The sequence below is a fragment of the Canis aureus genome, chromosome 10, assembly GCF_053574225.1.
Source record: "Canis aureus isolate CA01 chromosome 10, VMU_Caureus_v.1.0, whole genome shotgun sequence".
Taxonomy (NCBI): domain Eukaryota; kingdom Metazoa; phylum Chordata; class Mammalia; order Carnivora; family Canidae; genus Canis; species Canis aureus.
In genome coordinates, this window is record NC_135620.1 from 65,827,275 (window position 1) to 65,855,203 (window position 27,929).

At 43.0% G+C, this 27,929-nt stretch overlaps 1 protein-coding gene and 1 pseudogene across 1 annotated transcript in view; one reads left to right on the forward strand and one right to left on the reverse strand.

Annotated features, from left to right (window-relative positions):
• The window catches only part of LOC144321550 (uncharacterized), a 168,313-nt gene that overhangs the window by 121,886 nt on the left and 18,498 nt on the right, over positions 1–27,929 (reverse strand). The window lies entirely within an intron of this gene.
• On the forward strand, positions 24,282–27,008 carry LOC144322799 (ubiquitin-conjugating enzyme E2 N pseudogene; annotated as a pseudogene).

Below are 27,929 nucleotides of genomic sequence, written 5' to 3' on the forward strand. Positions count from 1 at the left end.
CCATTTAAGGCATTGAGTAGCTGGAATATAAATCATAAAATGTAGAATGTTCAAGTGGAAGAGTCACAGGAGAAACAGTTTGAGAATTATTGAGAGCCAAAGGAACTTAAAATATTACTTGGTTCGATCTAATCTCAGGCTTACCGGTCTTATCTACATAAGGGAAATTATTTAAATAATCATGTGATGATTGCTTATTTAAACGATTATACAACTTGTTAGCAAAAATGAGATTGCTTAATATGTTTATCTGTTTGTTCATGTATTTGTAATTTTATCCCCAAAACACTTCCCCAAAGATTAGGATTAAAATAGAAAGATATCATCTGGTAAAGAGAAAGAGGGAAATAAATGTATCAAAATCCATAGCTAACAGGGCTAATAGAATTATCATAATAAAACATTACATTTAACTTTAGCTATTTCTACCATCCAGAGGCAAAAAAAAAAAAAAAAAAAAAAAAAGAAAAAAAAGAAAGGTTGTTGACTCTTATGGCCTTATAAGGGAAAACTGATTGATTACCTTTCTTCAGGCGAGATAAGCATTTTTCCTGATACTAATTTCTGGGAGGAATTTATCATTTGCCACTTCATATGGGGAACACTGAAAATCACTCCCAATAGTATCCTCCACATTGATTCTACTGAAGATATACAGATTTCTTCCAATGGTCATTTCTCACACTGACCATGAATAAATGTCAAGGGTATCACATTAAACTGTTACTTGGTGATGCTTTTTTCCTTGCAGGTGGCTGAGTTATTGTAGCCCAGGAATGCATGTGGATGCTGATTGGTTTTCATTGCCATGAGGATAGAGCTTGGAGTACAGGGATGGATGGAAGAAATGTCATTCAAATGTACTTCCTCAAACTGCAACAACCCTGGCCCAGCTCTGAACAAGGACTGGATCAGTTCTCACTGAGATATACTCCCTAGCAAGACCCAAAAGCATAGTGACTCCTTTACTCGTTGACAAGATTCAAACCCTTTGATGGCTATGTTTAACAAAATAGTATGGAACAAGAAAGTGACAAAAGGTTTTGAGAACTTCTTATGCTGTGGCAGTCATGTTGAATAATGGTTCCTGAGGTCACTCAGGGCTCCCCTTCAGTGGTCCCCTCCCATACTGCCTCCAGACTTGGCCTTGTAACTTGCTTTGACTGATAAGATTTACCCTCAGATTACCATATGCAGAAGCTCAAGTTGGCTTCCCGGGGAATGAGAGACCACATGGAGTAGAGAAGAGCTATCCCAGCTGAACAACCAGTCTGCCCGTCACCAGGCATGTGAGTGAGGTCATCCTACACCATCCGGCTCCAGCCAACTGGTCAGAACAGCTGACTGCGGTCACCCACCAACTCATGGACAGTAATAAAATGGTTGTTGCTTTAAGCCATTAGGTCTTGGAGTGTATTTATACACCAACGTAACTGAAACAGATACCCATTACAAGTAAATTCTAAAGTGAGGAAGAGATTTGAAGATATATTGATCATCTTAATTTCTAGATTGAGTGGTCCTATGCCCCCAGTTTATAAGTGAATGATGTCCCCACAATGTGTGGAAGTGCTGTGCAGAACTCAAATGCATTTTCCCATAAGAACTCTGACCTGGATGATGACAATGGAGTTTCTAGGCTGATCTGTAAAGGTATATTTAACCACTATGAGATATTGTTTAAGAAATGCATGAAGGTATAAAAATGTTTAAGCAATTACTATAATTAAAGTAGAAAGGGCAATTAAATAAGCAAATTTAAATTCTGAATGATGGTGCTTGACAAAAACAAGTTCATTTGTAGATTTTTTTCTTAATCACCTAAGTTTACCACCTTAATCTGTGGTAAGCAGGATCTTATCTCTTAGTAATCACCCTTCCTAGTTTTCATGCCATTGTGTAATGCACTCCCTCTTTAGTGCTGGCTGGACCTAGTGACTTGCTTCTAATGAACAGACTATGGCAAAGTGATGGAACGTCACTTCCATGATTAGGTTGCAAAAGACAGACTTCCATCTTGCTGGTCTCTCTCTATTGCCTTTTCAACGAACACACTTTGATGAAGCAAGCTGTCATATTGGAAAGGTTTGCATGGCCAGGAAATGAGGGTGGCCTTTGGCTAAGAGCTGTGAAGAACTGAAACTCTCAATCTAACAGCCTAGGAGAGACTGAATTCTGCCAAAAACCATGCAAGAGATCTTAAAAGCAGAGCCTTTCCCAAAAGACTGGTGAAATGAAATCACAGCCCCAGAAAATACCTTGAGAGCAAGCAGCTTTTTGAGAGATTCTAAAGCAGAGGGTCTAGGTACGTCACACCTGGATTTCTGGCCCCCCAAAAAAGTATTACACATTAGATGTGTGTTACATTAAGCTGCTAAGTTTTGAGATAATTTGTTAACACAGCACAAGATTACATATTTTGGTCTCCAAACCTGTATGAATATCAAAATCACACGGGGAATTTTTATGTTTTTTTTAGCCATAATTTAATTTCAAAGTGTTTTTTAAATTTTACAAGAAAAAAATTCTAATTATTTAAAATTTTTCCCAAAAACCCACCTTCCTCTCCAAAAACACTCTACCCATTTGAAGCACATCCTTCCACATATTATGTAATTTACTTATTATATAATAGTATCAGACCATATATATTGTTCATCAACTTGTGCTTTTCACATAACCCAGTAGTAGAAACCTTTCCATGTTGGCAAACATATATCTGTTACATTTATTTTTAACTGCTTCAGAGTACTCCATAACATGAATGAACCATAATTAATTTAATCATTTCCCTACCAAGAAACATTTGTGGGTTTTTTTTACTATAAATGTTTTAGGGGTGTCTGGGTGGCTCAGTTGGCTAAGTGTTCAACTCTTGATCCCATCTCAGCCCTGCATTGGGCTCCACGCTGGGTGTGGAGCCTACTTAAAATAATAATAATAATAATAATAATAATAATAATAATACTTTAGTAAATATTCCTGGACATGCCTGTGTATATATCCAAATAAAGGATACATTTTTTTATTTTAACAGCCAAAATGTTCTCCAAAAGGGATATATCAACAATCACTTACTGATATAAAATAATAGCGCATAATATTATACATTATATATTACCAAAAACATAATAGTAAATAATAATTTAAATTTCTCCTCACCTTTATCAACAATAGACAATACATCTTTGTTATTCTTGCCAATCTGATGGGTGAAAAATGTTATTTCATTTTTAATCATGTTTTATTACAATCTAATAACACTAAAAAAAAAGAATGTGGATTTCATTTTCCAGCCCACAAGTATTTTTAAACATGTGTTCCAGGACTTAGAGACTTTTTAAATTTATGGATAAAGAGATTTTTCTGGGGTAACTGACATGTGTTAGAAGATAGAGAAGAAGGAAAAGGATTATATTTAAAAATAAGTGCAGAAGTAAAGTAAACCATGGACGGTAGAAGAAGGAGGTATTTAGCTAGGGGTGCAGTGAGGTGAAAGGGCAATGAGAAGCTACCAGGTAATAAGGGGTGAAGTGGTCAGATTGGGAGGAGGGTGCTGTTGGCCTGGGGAAGATATTAATTCAGGTGTTTAAAATTGTGGACTTTGAAAATGCCTATATTTGCTTCTGTGGACTGTATTTGTCTGTATCAGTGATCCTTGAATTGATTCCTCTGAAGAAATCTTGTGTTCAAATAAAACCCAGCAAAAGCAAACTTTTTCTTTTGATCATGTGAAGGGAAGATGAAGTATAGTATTTCTAACATCACAGCCATTCTTGGTATGTGCTATTCTCCTCACTTTACTGATGGGGAAACTGAAGTCTGAAGAGATTAAGTAACTTTGCTCAACTTTATAGTCTGTAACTGGCAGAGCGAAGAAGGCTTGACCCCAGGCATGTCAGGTACCAGCACTCTCATTCTTTCCACCAGGCTCTGTTGTCTCCAGTTAGGAAAACCTGGCCCTGATGCTGGTTTGTCATCACTCATGTTCTGATCTTGGGAATACCACTGGATTTCCCTCTCTTTGAAAGAAAGACGTAGAATCAGATCATCTATGGGGTTTCTTCCAAATATAGTATTATTTGACTCATTGACTATCTCCTGGATTACAACATTGAGTTAGGGCCATACAGAGAGAGAAGGCTTTCATCTGGAGACTAATTTTGCACAGTGTGTGTGCCTTTTAGAGACACGGTTCCAGAAAGAGATTTCTTGCTCCTAAGAGAGAGAGATATTATAAGTTTGGGAATGGGAATCAGAGCAGAACAGAGGCCACTCCAGGAGACTGTTCCAGAAAGCGTGAGGCTTTGAGAAGACTTTGACACTCAGTGGGATGCAACATGTTTCAGCCACGCTTCTGGAGGAAGAAAATGAGAGAGAAGAGGAGAAGCAGAGAAATGAAAGGGAGTTTTTGAAAGGCTGATGAAAGCTCACTTAATCTACACTCATTTCGATGTAGTTGGTTCTTCGATTACTGTTATCTATTTTAACTGCTTCCTGGAATGAATATGAAACCTACCCTTGTGCAAAGCTGGAAACTGGAATTTAAGGACGAGAAGGTGACACCACGTTTACTGTGACAAAAAAAGAAAGGCAGAGAGCATCTCTTTTAGTGTAACCATTTTTTTCTCACTATCGGAATAGCATATATGCGTTACAGAAAATTGGAAATGGACAAAAATTAAAGATATAATCCTACCACTTCACCCTACACATGCAATCCCTTTTAGTTCTTTTCCTATGCATGTTTTTAAAACAGAGCTGGGATCCTATCATACATGCAACATTTCACTTAGATTTTTTTAACTCAGTATTATGAAAAGAGCATTTTCTCAAGTCATTAGAAATTCTTCAAAAACAGCCTTTTTAATGGCCACATGACATTCTGCATTTTGAGTGTGCCATGATTTACTCAACCACTCTCCTGCTGGGAGACAGAAAAGAACATACTACACATCTAACAAATGACAGGCCAAAGAACGCTGGCATCCTGTGTTCTAGGCACCTATAGCAAACTAACCCAAAACTTAGTGACTTAAAACAACACAACATTTATTTCTTTCATGAATCTGCAATTTGGGCAGGGCTTGGGGGTGGAAGGTGACATCAGCTGGGCTGGGTCAACCACTGCAGTGGGGGGGGGCTCATCTCATTCTATCTGAAGGCTCTCTCATTTAATTAATGTCTGGCAATAGAAGCTTCCTGTTAGCTGTGACTTTAGCTGATCCCGTCAGCACCAATACCCACACATAGCTTCTCCTTGTGGCCTGGGCCTCCCTACAACATGGTGGCTTGGGTGCCAAGAAGTTGTATAGCTCTTTCAAACCTAGCCTCAGAAGTCATGCTGCATCTCCCCTGGCATGCCCCATTAATTAGAAGTGAGTCTAGAAGACAGCCCATATTCAAAAGGAGTTTCGGCTCTACCTTTGGAAGGGTGGTGTCAAATAAACTGCAAACTTGTTCTAAAATCATCATTATTGGGTACTAACATAAAAGCCTCACATTGAAGTCCTTTCTTGAAGCCACACTTCCTAGCCCAAGGAGTGTGCATTCCTCTCCTTCTGAGCCCAGGCCAGGCTTTAAGCTTCCTGGAGGAGAGAGCTGAGGACTTCACAGATGGGGCAGTGTTGGTGTTAACCATGGTTCTTGAATCCAGAGCCAGAAAGCAGGAAAGGTCTAGCCTCAGAGATGTAAGCTTCTCCCTCTATTGCCCCATACTAACCCTGCCATCCCATGAAGCTCTAGGGTTTTAGTTCCTACTCCTCCAGAAGCTTCTTCTAGTCCTCTCAAGTTTAGGTTCATGGGCCCAACTTCTGGGGCAGCCATGAGAGAACAGAAACCATAAATTCACAAGGGTATTATGCTAAGTGACATAAGTCAGACCGAGAGAGACAAATACCATGTGATTTCGCTCACATGTAGAATCTAAAAAATAAAATAAATAAACACAACAACAACAAAAGAGCAGAATCAGACCTATGAATACAGAGAACAAACTGATGGTTGCCGGAGGGAAGGGGGTGGAGGGATGGGCAAAGTGGGTGAAGGGGAGTGAGAGATACGGGCTTCCAGATATGGAATGAATAAGTCATGGGGATAAAAGGCACAGCCTAGGGAATATAATCAATATTATAATAGCATTGTATGGTGATAGATGCTAACTACACTTGTGCTGAGCATAGCATAACATATGGAGATGTGGAATTGCTATTGAATATACCCAAAACTAATGCAACATTCTTCAAAAGTTTTAAATCAGTAAATTAAAATGGAAAAAAAAAACATATAACCTCATGCCTCCGACCTTTCTAAGACCCTTCTTTCCCTAGGTAAGCTTCCTAGGGTCCCCGGCCTCACCACACCCATGGTCTAAGTCAACTCAGGCCAGCAGAACTGTCTCCTGCAAGCCCTCCTTCTCCACTAGAGGACTAGTAAAGAGCTTGCTAAGCGAAGCCCAATCCCTAGTCTGCAACTGCGGGTCTTCCTTCTAGAGCTTTCGGACTCCTATCCTCGCCAGCAATCCCTCCCAGGGACTGGTGTGGGAACCATCTCTCATTCCTGCCCATAGACAGGCGGGTAGACTATGACACCCGCCCCCCCACTCAGGGTAGTATCCGGTGGGGAAATACCCCTCATCTGGGACCAGCCACCGCTCCCCACCCCACAGTCTTTTCCCGAAGATTTCAGGCTTTATGTGGAGGTCCTGAAGACAGCAGATCGGGGCGGGGGCTGTGAGCGGCAGGTCTAGTGAGAAGACCACAAATTTGAGGCAGCAGGTAGGAGTCAGGAGGGAAACAGGGAACAGAAGTGGGCAGACACAGGCTGAGGGGAAGGGGAAGAGGAACACTGCACAGAGCAGCTGAAATCTGAGGTGCGTCCTGAAGGAGGAGTAGGGATATCACCTCAGAATAACTACCCTTCATAATCCCAGCTTGTCTACGAACTGCCGATCTGCTCTGAGCTATGATAGTAGTCTTCAGTCTCACTCATCTTGAGGCCTCTCCACCTTGGGACAGGATAGTTGTGAGCCACACCTCTAAAATGTGAGCAATGTCACTGGGATTCAAACTTACCAATCCATTCTCCATAGATGACCTTCCCTAGTCAAAAAAAAAAAAAAAAAAAAAAAAGAACATTATCTCTGAGCAGGTAACCTCACAAAACAACTCTTGACTGAATGCTCTGGAAAGGAGAACCATCCCCCCCACACCACCTTTTTGTATCTCTCAATTACAAAGAAAGTTTTACCAAGAGGTCTCTGAGTCTACTAAAGGAAACCCTCAGCATATTATTTTTGGATGATTATATTTTAGATCAACTCCTTTACCCAGGAGCCTGGTGAAGCTTTTCCTTTGAACCTGGAAATGATTCCCACCCCCCCAACCCACCCCACCCTTTTTTATTTTCAGTTTCAAGAGTTTAAGGCCTCATGGTTTGGATTTCATTCCAAGTTCAGACTGCTCAGAAGCCCGGTGGGATCACAACTTGGCAAAACACATCTCTGTTCCTGAAATTAAGCAACTGTTACAAACATCTGAGCTTCCACACTGGTGCTGTTGAAAGGGCATTTTCATATCACAAGTGGAGACTTCCTGCTGGGCCGTGGGTGGAGAGGAGAGACCGGGGGAGGCAGGCCCAGCTGAAACCTTTTCATCCCCAGAACCTTTTTATCCACCCCCACCACCCCTCACCTCCTCAGATTTGCTGGGCCTGTCATTTGAGGCGAAGTCATATAGACAGATTCAAAGTTCACCCAGGGACGTGGGCAAGAGAAGAGAATAAAACACACATCCTTCTTGCCGAGATCTTTTCCCAGACTCTGGGATGTTGCCTGGCACGCAGTAGGCACTCAGCAAAGTATACGGAAGGAGGGAAGGGGGGAGGAAACAGAGATGCTGAAGTGATTTTAAATAAACGCTTATATATTCACTTACACTGTGTCTTCTAATAAATTATAAATAAAGTTGGGGACTCGTGCAGCAGGCACTGTGCTAACCTTCATTAGTGTGTACACTAACACCATGAGGCAAAAACCATTAATGAACCCCATTTTACAGATGAGAAAGCTAAGGCTAGTGAGACTAAGTAACTGGGCCAAAACCCTACAACTATTGAGTGTGGGTCCAGAATTTGGACTTAGAGCTGAGAAGAGTCTGACTGATTGATTCCTACCTACCTTTCTTCTTTCCTTTTCTTTCCTCTTTTGTGCCTCCTCGAGGCCCCAGAACACTTTGTTTCTCTTCTTTCTACTCTTTCAAAGGATGGTGGCGGCCTCAGCTCATGGGTGCACACACGTGAGCCCTACTAGTGGTCAGCCACCACATGGCACGTAGCATTCCTGCACCAGCACCCAAGCTCGGCCATCCAAGGCCTAGGTGGGCTGACAGAGAGCCAGGCTGGCTCGTGCATGTCAAAACTGAAGGGGCCGCACCCTAGACTGAAGAAGTAGTGCTGTGAACTTCTAAAAATTGGAAGAAATGCTCCAGGAACTGACTGAGAAGACCCCGTGTGGCTCTAGAGACTTGGACAGTGAGACCAGAGGCAGCCAGGGCCACCATTCATAAGGATTCCTCCCAGAATGCAACATGAGCCTACTGAAGAATTTTAAGCAGACGAGCACTAGGGCACCATTTATGGTTTTAAAAGAACACACTGGCTACTGCGTGGCAATGGACTGGAGCCCAGTAGGAGGCAATTTATGCCAGAAGTCCAGAGAAAACCCCTTGGCCAATCACTCAACGAGCCTTCTGACCCCAGCTTGGTGCCAAGGACACTGAAACGAATGAGGCCTGATCCTTGTCCTCCAAGAGCTCTCAGTCTAGAGAGGTAGAGAGACACATGACCAGAGTACTCGGTGATGTAATAGGGGCGGTGGTTGCCGAAAGACCAGAAGTGGGATTAGTGGACACTCCACTGGGTCTTAAAGAATGCATACAAACTCTGCAGGGCAATAAGATTTAAAAAAAAAAAAAAAAAAGGCATTCTAGGCAGAGGGCACAGCATGGAGAAAAGCATGGAAGCATAAAATAGCATAGTCCGTTTAGGAACCTTGATAAAGTTCTGTATAAAGAGAGCACAGGGTGAGGGCAAGAGTCAGAGGAACAGCAGTGGGGAGGAGGGCCCGGGGCTGGGGTCCAACAGAGGCCCAGAAAGACCTTGTATGTCATCTCACAGGGATTGATTGTACTTTTCCTGATGGAATGAGGAGCCCTGGAAAACTACTGAGCAGGGGAGTCTCCTTTTAAAACGATCGCCTCTCACATGATGAGATGAGCACTGGGCACTACACTATATGTTGGCAAATTTAATTAAAAATAAATAAAATAAAATAAAATAATAAAATAAAATAAAATAAAATAAAATAAAATAAAATAAAATAAAATAAAATAAAAAGAAACAATCGCCCCTGATGAGAAGGGAGAAACATTGAGGGTCCATTAGAAGGAAAAAACATAGACTATCCATCTCTAACTCCATCCCTGGAGTTGCTCATTTTCTGCCCTCTCCATGCTTTTTACTAAGCTCAGTGTGGTGTGGGGAAAAGGAACACAATTTTTCCCAAGACACTGATGACCTAGATTCCAAAGTCCCAGTCCCAAACTTGTTAACTACTCTCCGTCCCTGGGCCTCAGTTTCCCTGTTTATATTCCTGCCTCTCTCATAGAAAATAGATGAGAATGAGCTTTATAGACTATCAAGGACCAAGAAAGTAGAAAAGATCTTCCTCCCCTATTAGAAAGTTTTTGTATGGGATTTTAAATCAATTGCCCGATGCAGAGATTTCTTCCTTCCACAGGATGGGTGCTCAGTAAGGACCACTGCTGTAGAAACCATGGATTTTCCAGGACAGTTCTGAGGCATGGGGCTCACCATAGTTGTTCTGATGCTTCTCCTTCATTTTGTGGTCAAGACCACATCAAACCTCGTGAGAAAAAGGAATAGACCCAAGTCACTTTCACCAGATCCCTTGACACTTTAGGTGGCTGCCCCTTCTTCCAACAGCGTTAGAGAGAGAAATCCGCCTTCCTAGGTCACAGATGGACCAAAGGCTACTGTGCAAAGGGAGGTCGGCTCCCTTGCAAGAAGGAAACCAGGGCCTGAGGACAAGCAGGCATTGTCTGCCCCTGGGGTCGGGCAGGGCTGAGCCTGCGTGGGCAGAGCAGTGGCCTGGAGGCTCTGGCAGCATGTGGGGGGGGGGGGCAGCCTCTGCGCTGGGGAGGGAAGCAGGGAGCTGTGTGTGACGGCTGGGCTTACAATGTGGGCACTGTTCCCTCCCTGCGCTTCATCTGCTCCCCTAAGGGTGGAGGGCAGGGAAGAGCTGCGTTGGGGAGCATCTGCCAGGACCCCGGGAGAGAACTGTGCACTGCCCATCTCGAGGAAGGGAAATGCTGAACGGGGCCCACCCACAAGCCGACCTGACAAATGTTAGAGATGCAGCAGAAAAGTATGGACTTCCTCTGCCACAGCCCCCTCTGCATCCCAACCTCTTTGATCCTTCCTCTTATTTCAGTCATTTCGGATCATGCTGTGCTTTGCCTGCTGTTGTGATTTTTTTTTCTACTTTTTTAGTATTTAAGCATTTCTTTTGCATACCTCAGGATATCCCGAAGTATCTGTTAACATCATATTGCTTGTTATATTGACCTTTAACATCACAAAATTTAATTCTGGTAAGTTGGCCCTCAAACCCGCCTATACTTATATCGCTGACGATTCTATCTTCTGAAAAAAGGAATTTGGTGATGTGGATCAAGAATAAAAATGTCTATCCTCTTCCAACTAACTCATTTGAGTATGCTGTGTGCTAATACTTGTGATAGCTCATCAATGCTCATCAAAATCCTAGGAGGTATAGGGGCACCTGAGTGGCTTGAGCGTCTTGGTCTCTCTGCCTGTGTCTCCGCCTCTCTCTGTGTGTCTCTTATGCATAAATACAATCTTTAAAAAAATTCTATGAGGTATTAAATAGCATAAATCAAGTTTACAGGTGAGAAAACTGTAGGTCATGAAGTAATTTGCCCAAGATCACACTGATCAAAGATCCGTCCTAGGTCTCTGACTCTAAATTCTGTGTTCCTAAAAAAAAAATAAATAAATAAATAAATAAATAAATAAATAAATAAATAAATAAATAAATAAATAAATTCTGTGTTCCTTCTGGAGCCAGCCTTCCCCGGTCACCCAGTAATTCCACTCCAGGGGATTTTTGCTGAGGAATTTTGCATTTTGATTTTAAAATCAAATATTAAAAATGTTCACTGGGACACCTGAGTGGCTCAGTCGGTTGAGCATCCAACTCTTCATTTCATTTCAGGTCATGATCTTAGGGTCCTGGGATGGAGCCCCATGTCGGGCTCTGTGCTCAGTATGAAGTCTGCTTGAGATTCCCCCTCTCTCTCTGCTCCTCCCCCTGCTTGCTCACTCTCTCTAAAATAAATATTTTTAAAATTTTTTCATTGAATTATTGAAAATGACACCAAAAACTGGAAGCAATCTAAATATTTAATTATGTAAGAATAATTAAGCAAACTGTTGCACATCCACTAGACAGACACATGATCACTCAACCATTAGAAATGAAAACTTCATAGATTATAGAAAAATGGAAACTTTCCATAACTGCAAAATGTGTATGTATATCATTTTGCACACAACTGTGCAAAAGTTTATCTATGTAAATAAGGACAGACAGAAAGTCAGACAAAATTAGTATATTATTTACAGAATAGTTTTTTTCTTCACAAGTGTTTTTCAGTGCCATTTGCTATCTTAACAATAAATGGGTTTATAATATCCCTGGGGTTTTCTTTTTTTTTTGGTGGGGGGGGAGAGAGAAAATCCACACATGCCTGTGAGTGGAGGGGGGATGTGACTAAGGGGGTTGCAGAGGGAGACAGGGAGAGAGAACCTCAAGCAGGCTCTGCACTGAGTGTAGAGCCCAATGCAGGGCTCAATCTCATGACCCTGAGATCACAACCTGAGCCAAAATCAAGAGTTGGACGCTTAACTGACTGAGCCACCCAGGCGCCCCAAATGTCTGATTTTCTAATGCTAGATGTATGTACTTTCCCAAATTATGTTTGATCTGCCGATTCAAATAAATTGAATTTTCCTTTACAGCAGTAAAACATAAAATGAAAACTTTCTTCAAACTAAGTTTTTTTTACTTCTATATTTATAGAAGATATTTTATAATTTATCACTTTCTCTTTGGAACCTTAGAATATATCAAAGTCAGGCCAATATCTATATTGCCTCTGCCTTTGACTGTATTAATTGTGCTGTGACAACCATTCGGCATTCAGCCACTCTGGTAAAAGAGGAAGAGAAGACAGCAGAAAGCAACCAGAACCTTGCCATAGCTTCTGGACAGCCAGGGGACTCCCCAATGGAAAAGTGCCTACTCATTCACAGCGTCGCCTGCTCTCAAGGCCTCAGCTACTCCCAGTCCATAAGGATCTGAAACTTCCAGTGTTTTAGTGGTCACAAGAAGCAGGAATCCACTTAGACTAGCTCAAAGTATGTGAGAGTTGAGTATAAGATTACTAGGGATTACCCCCCAAAGCACAGGAGGTTAGCCCTAGCCTTGTGGGACAATGGAACCCATGGAACCCAGAGCTTGTCTCTGTTGCTTGCTTCTTTACTCTCTCTCCTCTCTCCTGCCTGGATACTACTCCTCACTCAACCACTCACAGGAGATGCAGCCCCAGCCACCCACCCAGCATTTTCCTCTTTCTCAGGCCAAACTTCTCTGCTCCCTCTGACCCATGCCTCAACCTCTCAGAAAACATCAGGTTCTTTCATAATAAACGGGCCTCAGGATGCTGAGAACAAAGACTCAGCAGAAGAGTGCCCAGTGCAAACCCCAAAGGGAAGATGATGATCAAGGAAGCTAGTACAAGAACACCCATCCTGGTGGAAGAAACCAAAACTTGGTAAAGGAGTTGAGCAAACACCCAGGGTGGAGGCAACAATCTAGAGGAGAGAAAAAGGAACATCCTCAAAGTAAGCAGGAAAACAAGTCAGTCGGTAAATCTGAACAGGGTCCCAGTTAAGTCAGCGGAACAGCTCTTCCACCTGCTGGCTCAGGCTGTGCAGAGCTGGGGCGCACCATCTGGGGCCAAGTGCTTGCTCAGACTTCAGAGGAAATCAGGGAGTTAAGAGGTAAAAGCAATACAAAAAAAGGACCATAGGTATTTGTCAGCATCAAACGACCAAATAGAATAGAACTAGGGGGCAGAAAACTTGGCTCTGCCACTAACTTGCCAAGTGATCTGGAGTAAGTCATTCTCTTTGGGCCTCAGTTTCCGCACATATAATGTGAAGAGACTGGGCTAAAGAATCCTTGGGTCCCTGAAGCAATGACCCTTGAGGCAGTGGTGTGCTCAAGTCAGCTCTCGCTGGATCATGAGAACCAACTATTACATTTGGAGGAACTTTGTGGCTTGTTGTTAAACACAGCTGTCATAAAAAAATTAAATAATATACATTAATAATAAATTTTACCAAAATCCAACAGCAAAAATACCCAAAAGTCACCACTTCCTAGTTACTTTACTACATTTTATGGTTACCTATGCCAGGGGTCAACAAACTTTTTCTGTAAGGGGACAAATACTAAGTATTTTAGGCTTGAGGGTCACAGTCTGTCATATATTGTTTGTTTCACCATGCTTTAAAAAAAGATAAAAACTAATCTTAGCTCATGGACTGCACAATAACAGGCCATGCAAGGGTCAGATGTGGTCTACGGGCCGTAATTTGCCAATCACTGATCTACGATCTTGAGGTTATTTACACTTATTTCACTCACATGGTGGAGATGCCATACAATAGTGTGCTCTTGCACATCTCTGCCCAACTCCATTTCCAGTGAGATCACATTAGTAGCTTAAAATCAGCTATGGTGAAAGTATTTACACTACAGAAATGGACAAACGCTGCAAATCAAAGCTTCTCTTCCTGGAAGCTGGCTGTTATAAGTTTACCAGCACACCACTGCCTTGAGGTCACTGCGGGAGAGAATCACAGAAAACTAAAGTGCTTTATCAACTCACCCAGGAAATCCAGAGAAGCAAAATGCAAAGGGAAAATGCCATCTCTGGAGCCAGGTGAAAAGAAAGACAGGAATACCCAGCCAGGCACGTCTGGTCATGGCTTAATTAACAGGTGGTCTTCCATGACCACCCTCAGGATTCGGGCCTCCTTTTCTGTGACTGAGATGTATCCTATTATTCTCGTCTCTCACTGTGAAAAGACTATTTCTGGCTTTGTTGCTGCCCTGGGCAGTAACAAAGCAGCTGAGGTCTGCCCAGAAGTAGCCAGGGACGGACAATGTACAAAGGGTTCATGGCTGTGAGGGAGACAAGTAAATGCCAAAGGGAAAGGCAGTTTTATGTAGAGAAGCCACCTCTGCTGTTCTGGTGTGGATTTGGGGCTTCTCTTAAAATAGAACGATAAACGTGCAGGTCTAGACTAAGCAGCAATTTTGGTTTTGGGGAAAGCTGATACCCAGCAGGATGAGGGCAACCCCGAGAAAGTTTGTTTTCAGCAATTTGGGCTCAATTAACCAGGAAAAGTGCCTGGCAAAGAACAAAACACAACCAAAACCAGGAGTATGCCTTCAGGGCATTTATGAGATGACCCTCCTACAAATTCCCAGACTATAAACTCTGCCTTTGGAGAAATGAGCTGAAACCTTAAGATCTCTGGAAGAAATCATCTCTTGTGCTCTACTCCTCTCTTCAAGTCCCAGGAAGAACTCACCCTGGACATTTATACTACCTCTCACCCACTTGCTCTGCTTCTCCTAGCTGATCATAAGGAAAACTGATAGACACTATGGTTGGTGATCTCCTAGGACTGGGCCTTGTAATATCTTTGCCCAACTCCCAGTTGCCTAATTCAAGGAGTATAAAATGCTGGGGAAATGGAAGGGAGGAGAGAGCAAGGCTTGGTGGGGACAGTGGATGAGGACACAGGTGGTGAGAGACAGCTGCATGGACAAAGGGACCCTTGAACTGACCCTTAAAGGAATAGAGAACAAAAGGAAAAGGCATCTCAGACAAAGGCAGTGGAGCAGGTAAATGAAAGATATGGTTGTTACATTAAAAGGTGCTCAAGTCCCCACATCTAGAAGCACCTTCTCAGCGCCTTCAAGTTTCTGTCTGGTTCAGCCTACTCCAACCTCCACTGAGTCCATCCAGGTGACCCAGAAGTCCTACAAGGTGCCCACCACTGGTCCCTGGGCCTTCAGCAGCCACTCATACATAAGTGTGTCTGGCACCCACATCAGTTCCTCGGCCTTCTTCCAGGTGGGCAGGAGCAGCAGCTTCTGGGGTGACCTGGGGACCAGTATGAGTATGCTCAGGGCCTACACTGGGCCCAGGGTGTGGGGAACATCACAGCTGTCTCAGTGAAACAGAGCCTGCTCAGCCCCTTAAGCTGGTAATGGACTCCAGTGCCCAAGCCATGTGCATCCAGGACAAGGAACAGACCAAGACCCTCAAGAACAAGTCTTTATCAACAAGGTGTAGAACCTAGAGCAGCAGAACCAGATGGTGGAGCCCAGTGGAGCCTCTTAGAGCAACAGAAAATGGCTCAGAGCAACATGGACAACGTGTTTAAGAGCTAGGTCAACAACCAGGCAGCAGCTGGACACAGTGGCCCAGGAGAAGCTGAAGCTGGACACAGAGCTTGGCAAATGCAAGAGCTGGTGATGGACTTCAAGAAGAAGCACAAGGGAGCGATCAAAGAATGTGCAGCGATAGAGAATGAAACTGTCCTTGCCAGAACAGCTGTGGATGAAGATTATCTGAATAAAGCAGAGCTACCTGGAGGGGCTGATGGATAAGATCATCTCCCTAAGGCCCCCATATGAAGAAGAGAACTGAGAGCTGTGGTCGTAGATCTCCAACACCTTCATGGACCTCTTCGTGTACAACAGCACTCTCTGGACCAGACAGCCTCATTGCCAAGGTCAAGGCCCAGTCCAAGGAGATCCCCAACCATAGCCAGGCCAAGGCTGAGCTTGTGTACCAGATCAAGTACAAGGAACTGCAGATACTGGCTGGGAAGCACAGGGATAACCTCTGTCACACACAGATAGAGAGTTCTGAGATGAACTAGAACATCAGACAAATCCAGACTGCAGTTTCTCAGGGCCTCAAAGGCTTCCCTGGAGGCTGTCATCACTGATGCTAAGCAGTGTAGGCAGCTGGCCATTAAGGACTCCAATGCCAAGGTGGCTGAGCTAGAGGGTGCCCTGTGGCAAGCCAAGCAGGACATGGCATGGCAGCTGCCTGACTACCAGGACCCCAAGCAGCTACTCTGGTGGACTGAACTCAATCTATCAGGGTCTCATGAGCCCTGACTTCAGCTACAGCCTGAGTTTCTTCCAGTCCAGCTTCAGCTCTGTCAGGGGCTCTGGCTCCAGCTGCTCAGCTTCTCCAAGGCCATGGTTGCAAAGAAGATTGAGACCCACAATGAGAAACTCGTGTCTGTATCATCTGATGTCCCACCCAAGTAAACAGCCACTGCCTCCCAGTCTCTCCTCTCCTATGGCTGCCATAGAGCCTTTGGGGGAATGTGCAGGGGAGCTATTGGGAACAGAAGACCCACCTGAGGCTTAGCCCCAGTCCTTATTCTACTCTCAGGGGTAGTCTACTGCCCTGGGTATCCTCTCTTGTCTTTACCCCAAACTAAAAGACAACTCAAGCATTTTTTCCCAAATAAAAGCTTTAGCTGGCTCTGCAAAAAAAAAAAAAAAAAAGTACAAACTCATTAATTATGAAAGAAATTCAAATTAAAAACCACAGTGAGAAGTATAAAGCCACAAGAGAATACACCTCCTACCACAACGAGAGAAAACTAGACAATCTATAAAATCGTAACTTCCCTTGAGCCCATCAGAGTATAAAGGTTACACGGCAAATCAGAAGATCTGAATTCCTGTGACTGAGAAGCCCTACCACAGATAATACACAAGAACTCTTCTACCTTTGTCAGAGCCTCTTTGGAGGAAGAGGGTAAGAAGAAAAGAGGTAGCCTTACAACAAATTCTTAAAAGTGAAGTGTGAGTTGGCATGAAGTTGAGAATCCATGGGAACCCCAGACCGAAGAGTTCATATACTTAAGCTCTTTTCCACAATCTCTGCCAGGTACTCAGAAGAACGACTGAGGCAGGCAGGACAGCTAAGAGAGCCTTCTTGGGCCTGCGGGCATGAAACCCCACCCATTTTCCAGAGCCTTGTCTCATAAGAAGTCAAAACCTTAAGCCACTAGGGGAGGGGTAGGCAACTCTCCCATTCAGGAGGCCCAGGCTAAGATTCTCTGTTTGCAGAAGGGATAAAAACATAGCTATCTGCCTCTGGGAAAAGAAGTGGGAAACCCCTCTATCCCCATGGTAACCCTCACACTGAATAACAAGTAATAGTTCTCTCCTCCTGGTGGGGAAAAGAAAAAAACCCTCTTGCAACCAGTCCTCAATACTGAGCTACCACTACACACCCCACCAGAATGACCGCAATTAATTAAACTGGTGATGCCAAAAATTGGCCAGGACGTAGAAAAACAAGAACTCCCCTATGGTCCTGGGAAAGGGTCTACTAAATTGGTGCAACCACTTTGGAAAAGTATTTGGCAGTACCAACTAAAGCTACACACATGTATATCCTATGACCCAGCAATTCCACTTCTAGGTCTTTTTTTTTCTTTCTAGGTCTTAATCTAAGTGAAATGAGCACAGACGTGAGCCAAAAGGCGTATTAAAAAGCATTTATGACAGACCTACTTGAAATAACCCAACCTGTAAACAAGCCAATAATCACCAACAGTACCATGTAGAAATCATATAATTGTGGTTTTTGTCACTCATTGGAATAAATACTATACAGCAGAGATAATGAACCACTACTACCTGCAACATGAATAAACCTAACCAACATGGTGAACAAAAGAAGCTAATTAAAATGAATCCATGAATTCATTTATACGAAGTTTAAAAACAAGAAACCAATATATGGGATGGAAACCAGAGAGCAATTATATTTTTGAGCATAGTAAACAGACAGGAGGAGTAGGGGGCTTCTGGAGTCCTGGAGATGTTTTACTTCTTGTTCTAGTGTTGGTTATACGGGTGAGTTCATGTGAAAATTCATTAAGCTGTACCTTTGTGATTTAACCCCTTTTCCATCTGAACATTATATTTCAACTAAAAGAAAAGTTTACTTTAAGGAACAGTGATTGATATGATGGGAAACGTTGCCAAGTCAGCCTTGAGTTCAAGACCAAAGGGTTTATCCTTTGTTCCATTAGCAAATAAGTGCCACCCATTGTGTTTTGCTTTGGTTTGTTGTTTTTTTTTTTAAGATAATTGTAAATTCATATGCAGTTGTAAGAAATAATACGGATAAATCCAATATATTCTTCATCCAGTTTCCCCAATGTTGACATTTTCTAAACTTATAGCTCAGAATCAAAATTAAGAAATTAGCATTGAGGGCAGCCCGGTTGGCTCAGCGGTTTAGTGCCAACTTCAGCCCATGGCGTGATCCTGGAGACTCAGGATCGAGTCCCACATTGGGCTCCCTGCATGGAGCCTGCTTCTCCCTCTCCCTGTGTCTCTGTCCCTTTCTCTCTCTGTGTCTCTCATGAATAAATAAATTTAAAAAAAAAAAAAGAAATTAGCATTGAGGGACACCTGGGTGGCTCAGCAGTTAAAGCATCTGCCTTCAGCTCAGGGCGTGATCCTAGAGTCCTGGGATCAAGTCCCACATCGGGCTCCCTGCAGGGAGCCTGCTTCTCCCTCTGCCTGTGTCTCTGCCTCTCTCTGTGTGTCTCTCATGAATGAATAAATAAAATCTTTTTTTTTTAATTAGCATTGATACAGTCCACCCACCTTATTCAACTTTCAGCACTTGTGCATGCACTCGTGTGTGCATGTGGTTCATTCTATGCGATTTTATCACATGTGTCTATTCATGTGGCTACCACCATGGTCAGGACACAGAGTAGCTCCATCACGAGAATTCCCGGCACTATCCTTTCACGGAATGGTTGCACAAGTGATGATACATGAATACCATGGGATACTACTCAGCAATAAAAGGGAATGAACTATTGATACACAGAGGAATTATGCTCAGTGAAAAAGCCTACCTCAAAACAGTTGCAGACGGTATGGCTCTCTTTATATAACGCTCTTGAAATGACAAAACAATAGAGATGGAAACAGATGACTGGTTGCCAGGGAAGGAGGCTGACAGAGAAGTGGCTATAAGAGGATAGCATGACAGGTTTTTGAGCAGAGGAATGATATGAATCGCAAGGGCCAGAGAATCGGGCTCATTCCAAGTGCCTCAGCTCCGACTTTCTAAGACTTTAATCCTCCCACCCCTCACCCATACGCCACCCCTCTACCCCTATCCCACTGCCACCCTCAGTATCTGCCTCTTGTTGCTTTTATACCTAACCAATTAGCAGTGGCTTGGGCTTTGATTAAAGGGTCTGTTGACAACACGTCTTCCCCACTGGCAGGCCCATAGAGTTTCACCTGTCCAGGCAGCACAGGCACTCACCCCTCCACGCGGTGACTCCTTGTTGGTTCTGCGGACCTCCTAGAGAAGCTGAGCATCCTTAGGCATACGTAGTGAATTAGCTGTCTTGAGAGTTTGGGAGGATGTTTTGGGCTCTTTTCCCCCCTCTTGCTTCTCTTTCTTCCCTGAATATTATTCTACTAAACTGTTTCAAAAACAAATACGTGGCAGTGGGGGGTTGGGAGGGATGGTTAGTATGACATTTCTCTGTTATTTTGAAATGAGACCCATAGGAAGCCTCCAGGCACATGGCAAAGTCTGACATAATCCAGTTACAAAGGAGGATTAAAGAGGCTGGTGAGCTTGCACGAAGAGGCAACTCCCTTACGCAGTAATGGATGGGGCTCTGGGTCCCAGAAGCCAAATAAGGAGAGAAAGCACATTTCACAAAGACAACCAGGGAGAAAATCCATGCCTTACAGAGAGGCATACAGGCCTTCAGAACAAGCAACCACTAAATAGAACTTCAACTCTGCTTCAACACTTGAACCAGTCCCTTCATGTCCTGCCAGGGACACCTTCCCTATAGTAAGGAGACAATTTAAGATACCAGGAGGGAAGAGATTCTTAGAGGAATCCTTTACAGCTGGGCCTCAAGGATGAATAGCTTGCCAGGTGGGAGTGAGAGAGGTATGCCAAACCAAGGGAACAGCAAGGAAAGGTATGGAGTAGACTGATGTGACTAGGAGGTATGGCATGCAGAGGGAAGTAGGGAAAAGTAGAGGTAGGAGAAGTAAGGTGGTCGCTGGATCAAGAAGGACCAGGACGGGCATCAGCCTTTACGGGATGGGTAAGCAGTACGAGTTTTGAAAGCAGCGGTATGACTCACTACTTTAGAAAGATTACTCAAATGGCCTCATGGAAGCAGATAACTCACAGGGGTGACAGTTTGGTCTGAGAGATCACTTAAAAGCCCACTGCCTTCCCTCATCCTCCTCACTAAGATTAAGCCAAAGAAATGATCCAACTTCCCAGGAGATTCACATGCTGAGGAGGTTTGACTGTAAGCACTGCCTTCTCTTGTTGGGACATGACTTGTTAAAACAAGGATCAAGCTTTCGCTGATTAAAAAAAGAAAAAAAAAAGGCACTGCACATTGTTTAAAAGGAGTGGGGGCTCCCAGTGCTAGGCTGTAGGATTCAGACCTTCCTGAGCCTGTACAGTGAACCATCAGTAAGCTGCAGAGCCACCCTGAGAAAGATCTCGTGCTGTGTTGAGGCCAGAGAGTCAGGATGCCTGCACACACCCGGCAGATGGGAAGTAGTTGACAGGTATCTGTATGAAGGTAAGCTAAGGAGCCCCCTGGGAAGGAATATACCCAAAGGGGAAGAAACTCCTAAGGATGGGGAAATTCTGAGCTCAGCCTGGTATCTGTCCTTCTAATTTGTCTCTTGACTCAGCCCCCAGTGGGATCATGTCAGACTTCTCTGTTGAGCAAAAGGTTGTAAATAAACATGGAAACACCTTGGAGCTCATGCAGCTCTGCTTGGGGACCCTCTAACAGAGCATAGCAAAAGTAGAGGAGACAGTCCGCCTCCATACACTTCTGGCATCTGAGGACCAGGGGCAGCAGCCAGTGAAGAACTGTGAGAAAAGTCACAGCCATCTACAGGCTGGCACAGAGCAGTGCCCCTGGCCGTGCCTCCCTTATAGCAGCGGTGTCCACCGCAGGAATGGTCATACCCTGCAGAGTTCTCCATGGTGGCACAAGCATGGACATTGACAGCAGCAGATATGCTCTGAGCTCATGGGAAACATACCCTAAAGAGTTTCTGGAGCCCAGATGGAGCCTCTGCATAGGCAGTCAGGGCCCAAATTAGGTTAATTTGTTTCCCAGTGTGAAGGCATGACTGCCTCACCAAAGGGCTCAGCTGTCAGGTTCTGAATGAGTGTTGTTCATTCAAGAAAATATCAGTGCTTCCAGGACAGTCTAATGTTAAAGCGGAATTAAAACTTAACTAGGGGGCACCTGGGTGGCTCGTTGGTTAAGCATCTGCCTTTGGCTCTGGTCACGATCTCGGGGTCGTGATCAGGGGGGAGCCTGCTTCTCCCTCTCCCTTCACCTGTTACTCCCCCAACTTGTGCTCTCTGTCAAATAAAAGAATGAAATCTTTTTTTAAGATTTTATTTATTTATTCATGAGAGACATACAGAGAGAGGCAGAGACATAGGCAGAGGGAGAAGCAGCTCCCTGCGGGGAGCCTGATGTGGGACTCAATCCTAGGACCCCGGGATCACAACCTGAGCCAACGGTAGATGCTCAACCACTGAGCCATCCAGGCATCCCTAAATGAATAAAATCTTAAAAAAAAAATTTAGGAAAAAAAAAATTTAGGGTGCAAGCACCTGGGTGGCACAGTCGGTTGGGCATCCCGCATCAGGCTCCACTCATCGTGGAGTCAGCTTGAGATTCTCTCTTCCTCTCCCTCTGCCCCTACTGCTCCTGTGTGCTCTCTCTCTCTCTCTCTCTCGTAAGTAAATAAAATCTTTAAAACTAGGGTGGTAAGAAAACAATTTGACATATCTCCTCCTCTGAGCATAACAGCTTTAAGGTACAGAAGTTTGTGTAACAACTCCATCATTCCTGCTGTTTCCAGTTATGTGCCTCTCGCTACCTGTATCACTTCCCCACCTCCCCTTCTCAGGAATCAACCAGACCTATATTCAAGTGTTTAGATAACTTGGGATTTTCAAGCACAATGTAATGATGAAATTCTGGAATATCAAATGTCAAAACCAGGGCCCTGGACAAGATAACAGGAGGAACTCTTCCTAAATGGGCTACCATGGTAAAGGGAGGTTGATGGAATTGGAAAAACAACAACAACAACAACAACAATCTAGGGGAATTATTGTAATGTGAGAGATTATAAAATCTTTGTGTGAATCTCTATGTCTGAGTTGGGCATGGACTAGGAGAACTGCCCTCCTTGCATGTGGTGGACACTGTGTGATCAATAAAATATCCAAAGATTTTCCTGCTCCAAGTTACTTTAGGATCCCAAGAGCCCAACTTACTAAGAGATGAGGCCTGAATAACAGTTGGAATCAAGGGCTTGCTTCTTTTCCAGTTCCAAGCTGAGAGTCATATTACAAACACATAGCTCAAGCATTGCTGTGCTAAATCAACAAACTGGTACAAACTGGCCTTCTTTCTGTCCCTCAAACACGCCAAGTTCTTTCTGCCTTCTCAATTGTTCTCCTCCTTTTTGGGAACACTCTGAGCCTAGAGCTTTGCACAGCCGCCCATTCAGCATGCAGGTCCCGCTCAAATGTCACCTCTTCGGGGAGTGGGGCTGCTCCTAGGGTGTTGGCAATGTTCTAGTTCTTGTCCTGAGTGATCGTTAACTGCACATGTTCACTCTGCAGAAATCTATTAAGCCTGTACACTTATGACGTGCACGCATTTTTGCACATGTGTTATACTTCAGTGAAAGTTTATTTTGAAAAATAAGTCACCTCCTCAGGGAAGCCTTCTCCGACCATCCCATGCTCCCCACCCTCTGACCCTCGTGTTAGCCTTATTTATGGTCTTCATGACACTATAATTATTTCAAATCAACTTGTCTATGTTTGTGTCTACTTATTGATTTTCTGTCTCCTTCTCTAGAATATAAGTACCAAGAGAGAACAAGGACAGTATCTGTCTTGTTCCATGCTGTGTCCCTATTGTTTGTGACAGTGCCTGGCAAAGAGTAATCAAGAAAGAATGAATAATACATGAATAAATGGATAGCAGCTTTCCCCCCAGCCCTGTTGTGAATTATCTGCATACTTGGAATGTCTCTGAATGAAGGATGAAGATGTCTCCTTTTGTGAGTCATAGAAACCAAGAATTCTCAAGACCTTTGAGACCACAATACACTCTGGTCATACATTTCTCCTGGTGAAGAAGCAAAGATCCTGCCCTGAAATCCCTTAGTCCTATGACCCCTTGCAGGCTGTGTGATCGCCCTACCTCAGTGGCAGTTGTGAAAATTAAGTGAGAAAATAAATGTAAACGTGCTTCATTTTTTAAAATTTTGTTTCTAAGTAATCTCTCCACCCAATGCGGGACTTGAACTTACAACCTCAAGATCAAGAGTTGCATGCTCTGTTGACTGAACCAGCCAGGTACCTCTAAACCTGCTCTTAAAGGTAATATAAATGGAAATAGGAGCTCCCGGGTGGCTCAGTCGATTAAACATCTGCCTTCAGCTCAGGTCATGACCCAAAGTCCTAGGATCAAACCCCACATTGGGCTCCTTGCTCAGTGGGGAGTCTGCTTTTCCCTCTGCCTCCCCTGCTTGTGCGTGTACTCTCAATCTAATAAATAAATAAATAAAATCTTTTTAAAAATAGAAATATAAAACTTTGAAAGAGAGTATCATCAATATTTTTTAAAGATTTATTTATTTGAGAGAGAAAGTGTGTGTGAGTGGGGGAGGGGCAGAGGGTGAGAATCTTCAAGCAGACTCCCTGCTGAGTACAGAGCCTGATGTGGGACCTGATCTCACAACCCATGAAATCATGACCTCAGCTGAGACCAAGAGTTGGATATTCAACTAACCCAGGTGCCTTGGTCAATATAATTACTTTTAGAATCATTCAAGGAATGGCAATGGCTTTTGGTAGAATTCATTTACTTCTTTTTAATATAATTTCATGCAACATTTACTGAGCTCCCCCTACTACAGACAAGGCATTATGAAGATAAGTGGGTGTCCCAATAAGTGGATGTGTTCACTAACATAGAAGTTCTCCAAACCCCATACTTTTGAGATTTTTTTATGGAGGCTTCATCGCGGAGGCATAATGGATCATTAACTTCATTTCCAATCCCTCTCTCCCCTCCCACCTCTGGAAAAAAGGTGGTGGAGCTTAAAATTCCAAGCATCTAATGATGGCGTGGTCTCCCTGGTGACCAGAGCCCATCCAGGAGCCCACCAAGAGTCATTTCATTAAAACAAAAGGCATTGCTATTACCCAGGAAATTACAAGGGGTTTAGGAGCACTGTGTCAGGTATCAGGATCAAAGACCAAATATTAGTGTCTTTATCACTTAGGAAATTAAATAGGTTTAATTAATATAGTTTTTTCTATTATTTCACAGCTACTAATATAAAATACATGAGACAGGCTTCCATAAGATGTCCCAAATTGCTGATACTTTTAATTGGATAGTCAAAAGATTCCCCATTGGCTCTAAGACTGACCTATGGAAATGACCATATTTTGCCAATTAACAAATGCAAATTTCTATTTATACTATCACTGTGGAGAACTGCTTACATCCTTACTTAGGTAGTAAGTTCCTGATTACAATTCTCTGTGTCAAAATAATTTGTTAACCTCAGGTCCTGCTATAATATACATAATACAGACACTTAAACAGAGTGCAGAGAAGTCAAATATTTTCACTTATTTATGGACACTGATTCTCTCATCCAGAGCAAAACCATCTGCATAAAGTTCATAATCAATTAGAAGTAAATAAATAATTTGTGAGGCTAGTTAATTAACTTGTAAATTGAATCCCCACCCCCTGCCCCCTGGAATGGCCAGAAGTTTATAAGGTTCTCATCAAAGTTTCAAGACATGAATCAATTACATCCATTAATGAAACTCTTTCTACTGTGGGTATCCATTTGATTCTACAGATATATCCCAGGCTCCTGGTTGTACTTATCTCTGCACCAGTTATTAAAATAACTAAGATGAGTTCAATCCCATAAACCCACCCTACAGAGCCATCTTACCAAGCAACCCTGCCTGCCAAAAGAGAGTTGAACTTCAAATAATTAAGAGTAGGCATGATTAGTATTAATTGGGTTTTAGTAAAACATGAAATGACTCATTTCCTGATTTTTAAAAAGTTTATTTATACATTTCTCCCTATTTCCACATTCTGTTTTCTTGAAATACTTCCAAATGAACTAAAATTAAATATGTCCTTTTACATTTCCTGTGGAAAACAACTGGAAAAGTCTTTGGAAATTACCTAAAATCTCACAAAGTCCCTCAAAGCCTTCCCAAGAATCAAAGAAATTGCTGGAAATTTTTAAATAAATAAATGCTTTTTTTTTTCCTAAGTGGGAAATACTTTTTTTCTTATCACTTCCTCAAAGTCCATGGATCTTTCCTCTGAAATGGGCTCCAGGGACATGCAATAGCCATGACAGGCACCTCTTCCCCCACCTTTCTCAATGGACCTTTTCCTGCAAATGAAGTTTTGAAACTCACACTGAACTATGTTTTGAACATATGAGAAGAACTTGATAAGACAGGAGAAATGCTTTAGAAAGCAAGGACAAGGCAAACACAGATTTGAGGGGATCACTTACCAGAAATTAGAGTTTCATTTCCAGATCTTGGGCAGAGAGTAGGAGGCCCTTCCAGGTACAAAATGAGTGAAACCCACTCCTGACCTCAGAGAGGAATTGTCAGGAAGAGAAAGGAGGGTGCTCCTCCACAGAGGGAAAAATTAAAATATTGATACTATCAGTAAGAACTCTGGGATTTACAAACTTCATGTATTTGAGAAAAATGAGGGCACTTACCAGGGGATGTTAAAGTGTCAAATCTGTAGCCACAGTGGTACATTTAGATAGTTCGTCCTGTTTTCTTTCTACTGTGAAAACAATCCCACAAAATCAAAAAGCATATATGAATGTTAGAAATATAGTATCAGGGATCCCTGGGTGGCGCAGCGGTTTGGTGCCTGCCTTTGGCCCGGGGCGCGATCCTGGAGATCCGGGATCGAGTCCCACGTTGGGCTCCCGGTGCATGAAGCCTGCTTCTCCCTCTGCCTGTGTCTCTGTGCCTCTCTCTCTCTGTGACTATCATAAATAAATAAAAATAAAATAAAGATTTAAAAAAAAAAAAAAGAAATATAGTATCAAAGACACTGTGGCTAAAGACAAGGTATAGGAAGCCCGAGTCAAGACCAGAGACCAAACTCAGGATGTGACAAGATGGCCCGGCTGCCCTGCAGGACTTGTCATGGAAACCCAGCATTCGCTTGCAGAACCAGTTCCTGGCTTAGAGCAGAGCCAGATGAGAGCAACGCCCATATTCTCATGTGGTCATCTCGGGCCCCCAGGATTCCCTCCTTTGAGGGAAGGACTTTTAAACTTGAACGGTTCCTTCCAGAAGACCAACCACATGGCAGCCCCTCAGCTACATTTCATGACTGAACTCTACCATCCTAATGTAAACAAGCTGGGGAAAATATGTTTAGATATATTGAAAGATAAGTGGTCCCCAGCACTGCAGGTCTGCACAGTTCTGCTACTGACCCCCGCTTGGTGAAGCCCTTCCAGTCCAGATGATCCATTAGCAGATGATGTAGCGGAGCAGTGGAAGATCAACAAAGCCCAAGCTGGAGAAATAGCTGGAGCGTGGACTAGGCTATATGCCATGAATAATATTTAAAATCAATCTGATCATCAAGTGTGCATCACTTCCCCTAATCTGCCAAGACTTCTTCCTTTTTTGTTTGCATTTCATGGACACAGTCTTAGAAACATTACAGAACAAAAGCCCAGACATCTCTAGTCCTTTGGTGATTAAATGCATAATAGCAAATCTATGTCTTGTCCTGATTCACTGTTGCAGAGCATGATCAGAGGCTACAAGTACCGTCTGGATTGCTGCGAAACATTTAAAAGCAGTGGCCCCTCTCTGCTTTTATTCATTTCCCCTACTATGGTTTAAGTACAAAGAATTGCGAACGAAGGTAGCTGTCAGGGTTAGCTGCAGGGATGTGGCTGTTTTTCTTTATCTTTTTTTTTTTTTTCCCTGGGGGAGAAACAGTTTTATTTTAGTTTTATGGGCTCTTCCGCCCCCCCCTTTTAATGGTGATCTAATTGCATTTGGTTAAAAGTACTAACCAGTTCTTTAAAATATGCTCTGTGGCCAAGTCTAACTTTATTTAGATGCTGTAAATGGACAAGCTTGATTGTTGAACCAAAATGGGAACATTAAGCAAACATCACAGCCTTCACTAGTAACACATTGTGACTTTCTTGTCAAGTGTAGAGTCCTTCCTTCAAGAAAAAGCCTGTGACCATTTCCTATGGCTTGCCTGGAAACTTCTATAAATCTTAGGTTTTAGTAAAATATTTTTTGTTATTCAAAAAAAGACAAAGTATAATATACAGTGGGGAAAGGACAAACTCTTCAATTGGAAAAGCTGAACAGCCACATGCAAACGAATGAAACTGGACCTTTACCTCACACCATACACAAAAATTAACTCAAAATGGAATAAAGACTTAAACATAAGATCTGAAATCACAAAGTTTGAAGAAAAGAGGGGCAGGAAGCTCCTCGATATTAGTCTTGGCAACAATT